Genomic DNA, 12,639 nt, shown 5'->3' with positions numbered 1-12,639 from the left:
TGGGGGAAGGCTAATTATAACAATATTAGGCGGGAACTGAAGAGCATAGATTGGGGGCGGATGTTTGAGGGCAAATCAACATCTGACATGTGGGAGGCTTTCAAGTGTCAGTTGATAGGAATACAGGACAGGCATGTTCCTGTGAGGAAGAAAGACAAATACGGCAATTTTCGGGAACCTTGGATGACGAATGATATTGTAGGCCTCGTCAAAAAGAAAAAGGAGGCATTTGTCAGGGCTAAAAGGCTGGGAACAGACGAAGCCTGTGTGGCATATAAGGAAAGTAGGAAGGAACTTAAGCAGGGAGTCAGGAGGGCTAGAAGGGGTCATGAAAAGTCATTGGCAAATAGGGTTAAGGAAAATCCCAAGGCTTTTTACACTTACATAAAAAGCAAGAGGGTAGCCAGGGAAAGGGTTGGCCCACTGAAGGATAGGCAAGGGAATCTATGTGTGGAGCCAGAGGAAATGGGCGAGGTACTAAATGAATACTTTGCATCAGTATTCACCAAAGAGAAGGAATTGGTAGATGTTGAGTCTGGAGAAGGGGGTGTAGATAGCCTGGGTCACATTGTGATCCAAAAAGACGAGGTGTTGGGTGTCTTAAAAAATATTAAGGTAGATAAGTCCCCAGGGCCGGATGGGATCTACCCCAGAATACTGAAGGAGGCTGGAGAGGAAATTGCTGAGGCCTTGACAGAAATCTTTGGATCCTCGCTGTCTTCAGGGGATGTCCCGGAGGACTGGAGAATAGCCAATGTTGTTCCTCTGTTTAAGAAGGGTGGCAGGGATAATCCCGGGAACTACAGGCCGGTGAGCCTTACTTCAGTGGTAGGGAAATTACTGGAGAGAATTCTTCGAGACAGGATCTACTCCCATTTGGAAGCAAATGGACGTATTAGTGAGAGGCAGCACGGTTTTGTGAAGGGGAGGTCGTGTCTCACTAACTTGATAGAGTTTTTCGAGGAGGTCACTAAGATGATTGATGCAGGTAGGGCAGTAGATGTTGTCTATATGGACTTCAGTAAGGCCTTTGACAAGGTCCCTCATGGTAGACTAGTACAAAAGGTGAAGTCACACGGGATCAGGGGTGAACTGGCAAGGTGGATACAGAACTGGCTAGGCCATAGAAGGCAGAGGGTAGCAATGGAGGGATGCTTTTCTAATTGGAGGGCTGTGACCAGTGGTGTTCCACAGGGATCAGTGCTGGGACCTTTGCTCTTTGTAGTATATATAAATGATTTGGAGGAAAATGTAACTGGTCTGATTAGTAAGTTTGCAGACGACACAAAGGTTGGTGGAATTGCGGATAGCGATGAGGACTGTCTGAGGATACAGCAGGATTTAGATTGTCTGGAGACTTGGGCGGAGAGATGGCAGATGGAGTTTAACCTGGACAAATGTGAGGTAATGCATTTTGGAAGGGCTAATGCAGGTAGGGAATATACAGTGAATGGTAGAACCCTCAAGAGTATTGAAAGTCAAAGAGATCTAGGAGTACAGGTCCACAGATCACTGAAAGGGGCTACACAGGTGGAGAAGGTAGTCAAGAAGGCATACGGCATGCTTGCCTTCATTGGCCGGGGCATTGAGTATAAGAATTGGCAAGTCATGTTGCAGCTGTATAGAACCTTAGTTAGGCCACACTTGGAGTATAGTGTTCAATTCTGGTCGCCACACTACCAGAAGGATGTGGAGGCTTTAGAGAGGGTGCAGAAGAGATTTACCAGAATGTTGCCTGGTATGGAGGGCATAAGCTATGAGGAGCGATTGAATAAACTCGGTTTGTTCTCACTGGAACGAAGGAGGTTGAGGGGCGACCTGATAGAGGTATACAAAATTATGAGGGGCATAGACAGAGTGGATAGTCAGAGGCTTTTCCCCAGGGTAGAGGGGTCAATTACTAGGGGGCATAGGTTTAAGGTGAGAGGGGCAAAGTTTAGAGTAGATGTACGAGGCAAGTTTTTTACGCAGAGGGTAGTGGGTGCCTGGAACTCACTACCGGAGGAGGTAGTGGAGGCAGGGACGATAGGGACATTTAAGGGGCATCTTGACAAATATATGAATAGGATGGGAATAGAAGGATACGGACCCAGGAAGTGTAGAAGATTGTAGTTTAGTCGGGCAGTATGGTCGGCACGGGCTTGGAGGGCCGAAGGGCCTGTTCCTGTGCTGTACATTTCTTTGTTCTTTGTCTTTGTTCTTTGTACTTACAGGTAAGGACGTTTGCCAGACGGCAGGTGATGGAATTCCCGCGGCTACTGCCACACACAGTAGAGGACAGGGTGCTCTTGGGGGGCGGGGGGCGGGGGGGGGGGGGAGGGGGGGAGTGGGGAAGATCTCAGAAACTTACCAGTGATGCAGGAGGAGGCCTCGGTGGTGGAATTGGGAGAGGAGATCGAAGAGGGGACGTGGGCAGATTGTCTAGGGAGGGTAAATTCTTCCTCTTCGTGCGCGAGGCTCTGCCTCACACAGTTTAAGGTGCTGCACAGGGCACACATGACCGGGACAAGGATGAGCCGGTTCTTTGGGGGTGAGGACAGGTGTGTTAGGTGCTCAGGGAGCCCAGCAAATCACACCCATATGTTCTGGGCATGCCCAGCGCTGGAGGAATTTTGGAAGGGCGTAGCGAGGAGGGTGTCGAGGGTGGTAGGATCCAGCGTCAGACCGGGCTGGGGGCTCGCAATATTTGGGGTGGCAGAGGAGCCGGGAGTGCAGGAGGCGAAAGAGGCCGGAATTCTGGCCTTTGCGTCCCTGGTCGCCCGGCGAAGGATTCTCCTTCAGTGGAAAGATGCGAGGCCCCCAAGCGTGGAATCCTGGATCAGCGATATGGCAGGGTTCATTAAATTGGAGAGGGTGAAATTCGCCTTGAGAGGGTCGGTGGCAACCATTCTTAGACTTTCTGGCAGAACGATAGACATTGGTCAATGGCAGCAGCAGCTTGATGGGGGGGGGGGTCAGTTTCTGATCAATGGTAACTCCCAGGATGTTGATTGTGGGTGATTCAGCGATGGTAATGCCATTGAACGTCGAGGGCTGGTGGTTAGATCCTCTCTTGTAGGAGATGGCCATTGCCTGTCACTGGTGTGGCACAAATGTAACTTGCCACTTGTCAGCACAAACCTGGATATTGCCCAGGTCTTGCTGAATTTGGATATGGATAGCTTCATTATCTGAGGAGTTACGAATGGTGCTGAACATTGTGCAGTCATCCGCCAACATCCCCACTTCTCACCTTATGATGGAAGGGTGGTCATTGATGAAGCAGCTGAAGACGGTTGGGCCTGGGACACTATCCTGAGGAACTCCTGCAGCGATGTCCTGGAGCTGAGATAATTGACCTCCAACCACCACCACCATCTTCCATTGTGCCAGGTATGACTCCAGCCAATGGAGAGTTTTCCCCTGATTCCCATTGACTGCAGCTTAGCAAGGGCTCCTTGATGCCATACCCGGTCAAATGCTGCCTTGATGTCAAGGGCAGTCACTCTCAACTCACCTCTGGCATTCAGCTCTTTTGTCCATGGTGAACTAAGGCTGCAATGAGGTCAAGAGCTGAGTGACCCTGCTGGAACCCAAACTGAGCGTCCGTGAGCAGGTTATTGTTGAGTAAGTGCCGTTTGATAGGACTGTTGATGACTCCTTCCATCGCTTTGCTGATGATGGAGAGTAGGCTGATAGGGCGGTAATTGGCTGGGTTGGATTTGTACATTTTCTGGTTTACAGGACACACCTGGGCAATTTTCCGCATTGCCAGATAGTTCCAGTGTTGTAGCCGTACTGTAACAGCTTGGCTCGAGGTACGGTCAGTTTTGGAGCACAAGTCTTCCGTACTATTGCCGGGATATTGTCAGGGCCCATAGCCTTTGCAGTATCCAGTGCCTTCAGCCGTTTCTTGATATCACGTGGAGTGAATCGAATTGGCTGAAGAATGATATCTGTGATGCTGGGACCTCCGGAGGAGACCGAGATGGATCATCAACACAGCACTTCTGTCTGATTCCTCAGCCTTGTCTTTTGCAGATATGTGCTGGGCTCCTCCAGCAAAGAACAAAGAACAGTACAGCACAGGAACAGGCCTTCGGCCTTCCAAGCCTGTGCCGATCACGTGACCTCTCGAGACCAACCGCCTGTATCCTTTTATACGCCTATGTGATTATCGAGAAAGGTCACTAACGCATTTGCCTCAACTACATCACTTGGCAGTGCATTCCAGGCCACGACCACCCTCTGTGTAAAACATTTGCCCTGCACATCTCCGCTGAACCTATCCCCTTTCACCTTGAACTTGTGCCCCCTTGTAATTGTCATTTCCGCCCTGGGAAAAGCCTCCAACTGTTCACCCTATCTATACCCCTAATAATTTTCTAAATTATCAGGTCGCCGAATAGCCTCCGTCTTTTGAGGGAGAACAATCTCAGTTTATTTAATCTCTCCTTATAGCTAATACTCTCCATACCAGGCAACATTCTGTTAAACCTTTTCTGTACTCTCTCCAAAGCCGCCACATCCTTCTGGTAGTGTGGTGACCAGAATTGAACAAAGTATTCTAAATGTGGCCTAACCAACGCTCTATAAACTAACATAACTTGAGATATTTTATACTCGATGCCCCGTCCGATGAAGGCAAGCATGCCATATGCTTTCGTTATCACCATTTCCACCTGTGCTGCCAATTTTAAGGAACTGTGGACCTGCATGCCCAGAAGTCTCTGTATCTATGCTCCTGATGGTTCTGCCATTTGTTTTATAGCTCCCACCTGAATTGGATCTACCAAAATGGATCACCTCACATTTGTCCGGGTTACATTCCATCTGCCATTTCTCTGCTCAGTTTTGCAGCCCATTTGTATCCTGCTTTATTCTCTAGCAAACTTCATCACTACCCGCAATTCCTGCAATCTTAGTATCATCCGCAAACTTGCTAATCAGACCAAATAATTTTTCTTCCAAGTCATTTATGTGTATTATAAACAGCAGAGGTCCCAGTACTGATTCCTGCGGAACACCACTAGTTAGAGACACCCATTCGAACACCCTTCCACTGCTACCCTTTGTCTTCTACGGCCAAGCCAGTTCTGAATCCATCTAGCTAGTTCACCCCTGACCCCGTGTGATTTAATGTTTTGCATCAGCCTGCCATGAGGGACCTTGTCAAATGCTTTACTAAAGTCCATATAGACAACATCCACAGTCCTTCCCTCATCAATCATTTTTGTCACCTCCTCAAAAACCTCAATCCAATCAGTGAGACATGACCTCCCTCGTACAAAACTATGCTGTCTATCGCTAATAAGACCATTCACTTCCAAATGTGCATAGATCCTATCTCTGAGAATCTTTTCCAACAATTTCACTATCACTGACGTCAAGCTCACTGACTTATAATTACCCGGGTTATCCTTGTTATCCTTCTTAAATAACGGGGCAACATTGGCTATCCTCCAATCCTCTGGAACCTCATGTGGCCAACGAGGAAACAAAGATTTCTGTTAGAGGCCCTGCAATTTCATCTCTCGTCTTCCTCAGTAATCTGAAATAGATACCTTCTGGCCCTGGGAATTTGTCTACCGTAATGCTTTTTAACACACCTAACACTTCCTCCCTCACAATAATGACTTGTTCTAAAGTGTTTACATATCCGTCTGAGACACCACTAATCAACGTGTCCCTATCCTTTGTGAATACCGATGTGAAGTACTCATTAGGATCTCACCTACTTCCTTTGCTTCTACACATAATTTCCCTCCTTTGTCTTGAATGAACAACTCTTTCTCTAGCTACCATCTTGTTCCTAATATACATATAAAATGCCTTGAGATTCTCCTTAATCCTGTCTGCCAAGGACATTTCGTGACCCCTTTTTGCCCTCCTAACTCCCTGTTTGAGCTCTTTTCTACTTTCCCTGTATTTTTCAAGTGCTTCATCGGTTTTTAGTTACCTAGACCTCATGTATGCATCCTTTTTCTTTTTGACTTGACTCACAATTTCACTGGTCATCCACGGCTCCTGAATCCTGCCTTTCCATTTCATCAACACATGCCTGTCCTGCACTCCCCTCAACAGCTCCTTAAAAGACTCCCACATGCCAAATGTGGATTTATCCTCAAACAGCCTCTTTCAAGCAACAGCCTCTAAATCCTGCCTAATCTGATTGCAGTTAGCCTTCCCCCAATTTAGCACCTTAACCCAAGGACAAACCTCGTCCTTTTCCATGAATCTCAGAAAGCTTACGGAATTGTGGTCACTGTTCACCACATGTTCCCCCACTGCAAGTTAGATGACCTGGCCGGGCTCATTCCATACTACTAGGTCCAGTATAGCCCCCTCTCTAGTCAAATTATCCACATATTGTTCCAAAAAACCTTCCTGGGCACACATAACAAATTCCTCACAACCTGGACCCCTAGCCCTAAGGGATTTCCAGTCAATATGAGGAAAATTAAATTCTCCTACTACAACAACCTTATTATTTCTACATCTATCCAGAATCTGCTCACATATCTGTTCTTCAATACCCCCATCATAGTGACTGCCCCCTTCCTATTTCTGAGTTCTACCCACAGTGTCTCGTTACTTGATTCTTCAAAAGGTGTCCTCCCACTGTGCAGCTGCAATATGTTCTCTAACCAGTATTTCAACTCCCCCACCTCTTTTATCTTCCCCTCTGCCTCACCTAAAATAAACAACTATACCCAGAATATTTAGCTGTCAGTCCTGTTCCTTTTTTAACCAAGTCTCCGTTACCACAACCACATCCAAGTTCAGTGCATGAATCAAGGCTCGAAATTCATCTGTTTGACCTGTTATATTCCGTGCATTGAAGCAGATGCACTCCAGACCTCCAGGCCCACTGAGTTTGACCTCCTGGTCTAGGAAGCCTGGTGAGGGTGAAGCCACACCATGGGTGAAGGAAGCCTGCCCTTCCTCTTAGCCAGCCTGGCCCTGGTACCATGCTCATCCCCAGTCTCTACAATTGCTGGCTTACTGTTCTGATTTCCACCCCCTTGCCACATTAGTTTAAACCCACCCGAACCATACTAGCAAACCTCCCAGCCAGGATATTGGTGCTTCTCCAGTTCAGGTGTTGAGGATGGGGACATCTCTCCTCCAGAGAGTTGTTTAATTGTCCACCACCATATACGGCTGGATGTGGCAGGACTACAGAGCTTAGATCTGATACGTTTGTTGTGCAATTGCTTAGCTCTGTCTATTACTTGCTGCTTATGCTGTTTGGCACATAAGTAGTCCTGTGTTGTTTCACCAGGTTGACATCTCATTTTTAGAAATGCCTGATGTTGCTCCAGGTATGCTCTCCTACACTCTTCATTGAACCAGGGTTGATCCCCTGGCTTGGTGGTAAAGGTAGAGTGGGCGATATGCTGGACCATGTGGTTGCAGATTATGATTGAATACAATTCTGCTGCAGCTGATGACCCACAGCGGCTCATGGATGCCCAGTGTTGAGTTGCTGAATCTGTTCGAAGTGTATCCCATTTAGCACGGTGGTAGTGCCACACTACATGATGGAGGATATCGTCAATGTGAAGACAGGACTTTGTCTCCACAAGGACTGTGCGGTGGTCACTTCTACCGATACTATCATGGACAGATGCATCTGCAGCAGGCAGATTGGTGAGGATGAGGTCAAGTATGTTTTTCCCTCTTGTTAGTTCCCTCACCAACCCCTGCAGTCCCAGTCTAACAGCTACGACTGTGTTGGTACTACTGAGCCATTCTTGGTGATGGACACTGAAGTCCCCCACCCAGAGCATATTCGGCACCCTTGCCACCCTCAGTGCTTCCTCCAAGTGGTGTTCAACATGGAGGAGTATTGATTCATCAGCTGATGGTGGCCAGTATGTGGTAATCAGCAGGAAGTTGCCTTGCCCAGGTTTAATCATAAGCCATGAGACTTCACATGGCCCAGAGTCGATGTTGAGGACTCGCAGGGCAACTCCCTCCCGACTGCATACCGCTCTGCTGCCACCTCTGTTAGATCTGCCCTGCCGGTGAGACAAGGCATACCCAGGAATGGTGATAGTGGTGGGACATTGTCTGTAAGATATGATTCTGTGAGTATGACTATGTCAGGCTGTTGCTTAACTAGTCTGTGAGACAGACTCTCCCAAATTTGGCACAAGATGTTAGTAAGGAGGACTTCGCAGGGTCGGCAGGGCTGGGTTTGCTGTTGTCATTTCCGGTGCCTAGTTCAATGCCGGGTGATCCGTCCGGTTTCATTTCTTTTTTGTGTTTTCATAGCGGTTGAATACAACTGAGTGGCTTGCTAGGCCATTTCAGAGGGCATTTAAGAGTCAACCACATCCACATTGCTGTGGGTCTGGAGTCACATGTAGGCCAGACCAGGTAAGGTTGGCAGATTTCCTTCTCTAAAGGACATCAGTGAACCAGATAGGAGTTTTTAATGACAATTGACAATGGCTTTACGGTCATGATTAGATTTTTAATTCAATCTCTTTTATTGAGTTTAAATTCCATCACCTGCCGTGGTGGGATTCGAACCCGGGTCCCCAGATCATTAATTATCCTGGCTCTCTGGATTATTAGTCCAGCGACAATACCACTGTACCACCGCCTCCCCAAACAATCAGATAAGGGCCCTCGGGCACCTTAAGTGAAGAGGACCATCAGCTAGACACCCCGGGGCCATCTTGGCCAGGAGACTTCTTGTGTCTGACCATTGGCGAGCTCCTCTGCCTGTGACTCCATCAGTTACAGCTCCATAGGCCAAGGAGGGTGCACATGACCCACAGCAGGAGAACCAAAGCAGGCCAAGGCCCTCCAGGCCTCAGCAAATAATACCCACCAAGATCATCACAGATAACAGGGCATAGCATCAGCAGGTTCTCTCCATCTCTGCTGTGGTTGTTTGGGAGGCACCTAGACATAGCAATAGGGTGAAAAAAATAAGAAATACTGAGAGCACAAGAGTGGCCTGGGTGTTCAATCACTTTACATATCATGCACCTTTGTATATATATTTTGAGTTGATAATGGCCTTATCATGTGAATGCCTCTTGCTTATGAATCTATGTGCCCTCTTATTGTGTGCACAGTACGAAGTCTTACAACACCAGGTTAAAGTCCAACAGGTTTGTTTCGATGTCACTAGCTTTCGGAGCGCTGCTCCTGCCTCAGGTGAATGAAGAGGTATGTTCCAGAAACACATATATAGACAAATTCAAAGATGCCAAACAATGCTTGGAATGCGACCATTAGCAGGTGATTAAATCTTTACAGATCCAGAGATGGGGTAACCCCAGGTTAAAGAGGTGTGAATTGCATCAAGCCAGGACAGTTGGTAGGATTCGGCACGGAACAGCCATGGGGACCAAATTCGCACCCCAATACGCCAACATCTTCATGCACAAGTTTGAACAGGACCTACTCACCGCACAGGACCTTCAACCGACGTTATACACCAGATACATCGATGACATTTTTTTCCTTTGGACCCACGGCGAAGAATCACTGAAACGACTACACGATGACATTAATAAGTTCCATCCAACCATCAGACTCACCATGGACTACTCTCCAAATTCAGTTGCATTCTTGGACACACTCGTCTCCATCAAGGATGGTCACCTCAGCACTTCGCTTTACCGCAAACCCACGGATAACCTCATGATGCTCCACTTCTCCAGCTTCCACCCTAAACACATTAAAGAAGCCATCCCCTATGGACAAGCGCTCCGTATACACAGGATCTGCTCAGACGAGGAGGAGCGTAACAGACATCTACAGACGTTGAAAGATGCCCTCGTACGAACGGGATATGGTGCTCGACTCATCGATCGACAGTTCCAACGTGCCACAGCGAAAAACCGCACCGACCTCCTCAGAAGACAAACATGGGACATAACCGACAGAATACCCTTCGTCGTCCAGTACTTCCCCGGAGCGGAGAAACTACGTCATCTTCTTCACAGCCTTCAACACGTCATTGATGACGATGAACATCTTGCCAAGGTCATCCCCACACCCCCACTACTTGCCTTCAAACAACCGCGCATCCTCAAACGAACCATTGTTTGCAGCAAACTACCCAGTCTTCAGAACAGTGACCACGACACCACACAACCCTGCCATGGCAATCTCTGCAAGACGTGCCAGATCATTGACATGGATACCACTATTACACGCGAGAACACCACCCACCAGGTATGTGGTACGTACTCGTGCGACTTGGCCAACGTTGTCTACCTCATACGCTGCAGGAAAGGATGTCCCGAAGCGTGGTACATTGGCGAGACCATGCAGACGCTGCGACAACGAATGAACGGACATCGCGCAACAATCACCAGGCAGGAATGTTCCCTTCCGGTCGACGAACACTTCAGCAGTCAAGGGCATTCAGCCTCTGATCTCCGGGTAAGCGTTCGCCAAGGCGGCCTTCAGGACGCGCAACAACGCAGAATCGCCGAGCAGAAACTTATAGCCAAGTTCCGCACACATGAGTGCGGCCTCAACCGGGACCTGGGTTTCAGGTCACATTACATTCATCCCCCACCATCTGGCCTGCGAAATCCTACCAACTGTCCTGGCTTGATGCAATTCACACCTCTTTAACCTGGGGTTACCCCATCTCTGGATCTGTAAAGATTTAATCACCTGCTAATGGTCGCATTCCAAGCATTGTTTGGCATCTTTGAATTTGTCTATATATGTGTTTCTGGAACATACCTCTTCATTCACCTGAGGAAGGAGCAGCGCTCCGAAAGCTAGTGACATCGAAACAAACCTGTTGGACTTTAACCTGGTGTTGTAAGACTTCGTACTGTGCTCACCCCAGTCCAACGCCGGCATCTCCACATCTTATTGTGTGGTTGACACAAGCTTCTGTGTTTGCCTCCTTTTGTGTGTCTCAGATTCATGATGTTTAGCGGAGTCATGTTCATCACTCTCCCCTTGTTTCATGTAAGGCAAATGTGTCAAGCCATTTCTTAAGATGCAATGCACATTGAGACTTGATCCTTTAAGCTTTGCAACACACTATAGAATAATGTGTGCTCATGTGTTTTAGAGTGTTAGATGTAATGTTGTTTCATCCCACTGCTAAATGGGATACACTTCGAACATTTGGTGTGTTGCCTTTCACCTTGCACACCAGCTATATGTAGCTTTGGATGTTGACCTTTCCAAGAAGAGGGCTTCATGGTCTTTGAGGGTTACAGATCCAAGGCCGAGTAATGACCTCGCTTGCAATGCCACTGCTTATAAAAACATTTCCAATCACTGGCTTGGTGCTAAGGGACAGGAATAATCTGCTTGGGTCTCCTTGCTCCTGGAACCTTATTGCTATTAGTGTGTCACTGACACATCTTCTGCATTGTGACTCTCCGAGGGCATCCTCACGTGGAAGCAGACCATCATTCCTGCCTTTCTAAGTTCTCATCATATGAGGAAATCTCGGTCTCCTCCATATTTCCTTGTGGCAAATGTTCTCCACTTTGAAGTGCCAGGTATGCAGAGTGCAACAAGCCCTGACAGATTCACAACCCTTTGGGTGAAGAAGTTCCTCCTAAGCTCAGTCCTAAATCTACTTCCACTTATTTTGAGGCTATGCCCTCTAGTTCTGCTTTCACCCACCAGTGGAAACAACCTGCCCGCATCTATCCTATCTATTCCCTTCATAATTTTATATGTTTCTATAAGATCCCCCCGCATCCTTCTAAATTCCAACGAGTACAGTCCCAGTCTACTCAACCTCTCCTCGTAATCCAACCCCCTCAACCCTGGGATTAACCTAGTGAATCTCCTCTGCACACCCTCCAGCACCAGCACGTCCTTTCTCAGATAAGACCAAAACTGAACACAATACTTCAAGTGTGGCCTCACTAACACTTGATACAGTTGCAGCATAACCTCCCTAGTCTTAAACTCCATCCCTCTAGCAATGAAAGACAAAACTCCATTCGCCATCTTAATCACTTGTTGCACCTGTAAACCAATATTTTGCGACTCATGCACTAGGACACCCAGGCCCCTCTGCAGAGAGCATGTTTTAATATTTTATCATTTAAATAATAATCCCTTTTGCTGTTATTCCTACCAAAATGGATAACCTCACATTTGTCAACATTGTATCCCATCTGCCTAGCCCATTCACTTACACTATCCAAATCCCTCTGCAGACATCCAGTATCCTCTGCACCTTTTGCTTTACCACTCATTTTAGTGTCATCTGCGAACTTGGGACACATTGCACTTGGTCCCCAACTCCAAATCATCTGTGTAAATTGTGAACAATTGTGGACCCACCACTGATCCCGAGGGACACCACTAGCTATTGATTGCCAACCAGAGAAACATCCATTAATCCCCACTCTTTGCTTTCTATCAATTAACCAATCCTCTATCCGTGCTACTACTTTCCCCTTAATGCCATGCATCTTTATCTTATGCAGTAACCTTTTGTGTGGCACCTTGTCAAAGGCTTTCTGGAGATCCAGATATGCCACATCTGTTGGCTCCCCGTTGTCTACCACACTGGTAATGTCCTCAACAAATTCCACTAAATTAGTTAAGCATGACCTGCCCTTTATGAACCCATGCTGCGTTTGTCCAATGGGATAATTTCCATCCAGATGCCTCGCTATTTCTTCCTTGATGATAGAC

This window comes from Scyliorhinus torazame, chromosome 2 (genome assembly GCF_047496885.1).
Source record: "Scyliorhinus torazame isolate Kashiwa2021f chromosome 2, sScyTor2.1, whole genome shotgun sequence".
Lineage (NCBI taxonomy): Eukaryota > Metazoa > Chordata > Chondrichthyes > Carcharhiniformes > Scyliorhinidae > Scyliorhinus > Scyliorhinus torazame.
The sequence above is the reverse complement of the archived record's forward strand: the minus strand, read 5'-3'. Positions refer to the sequence as shown.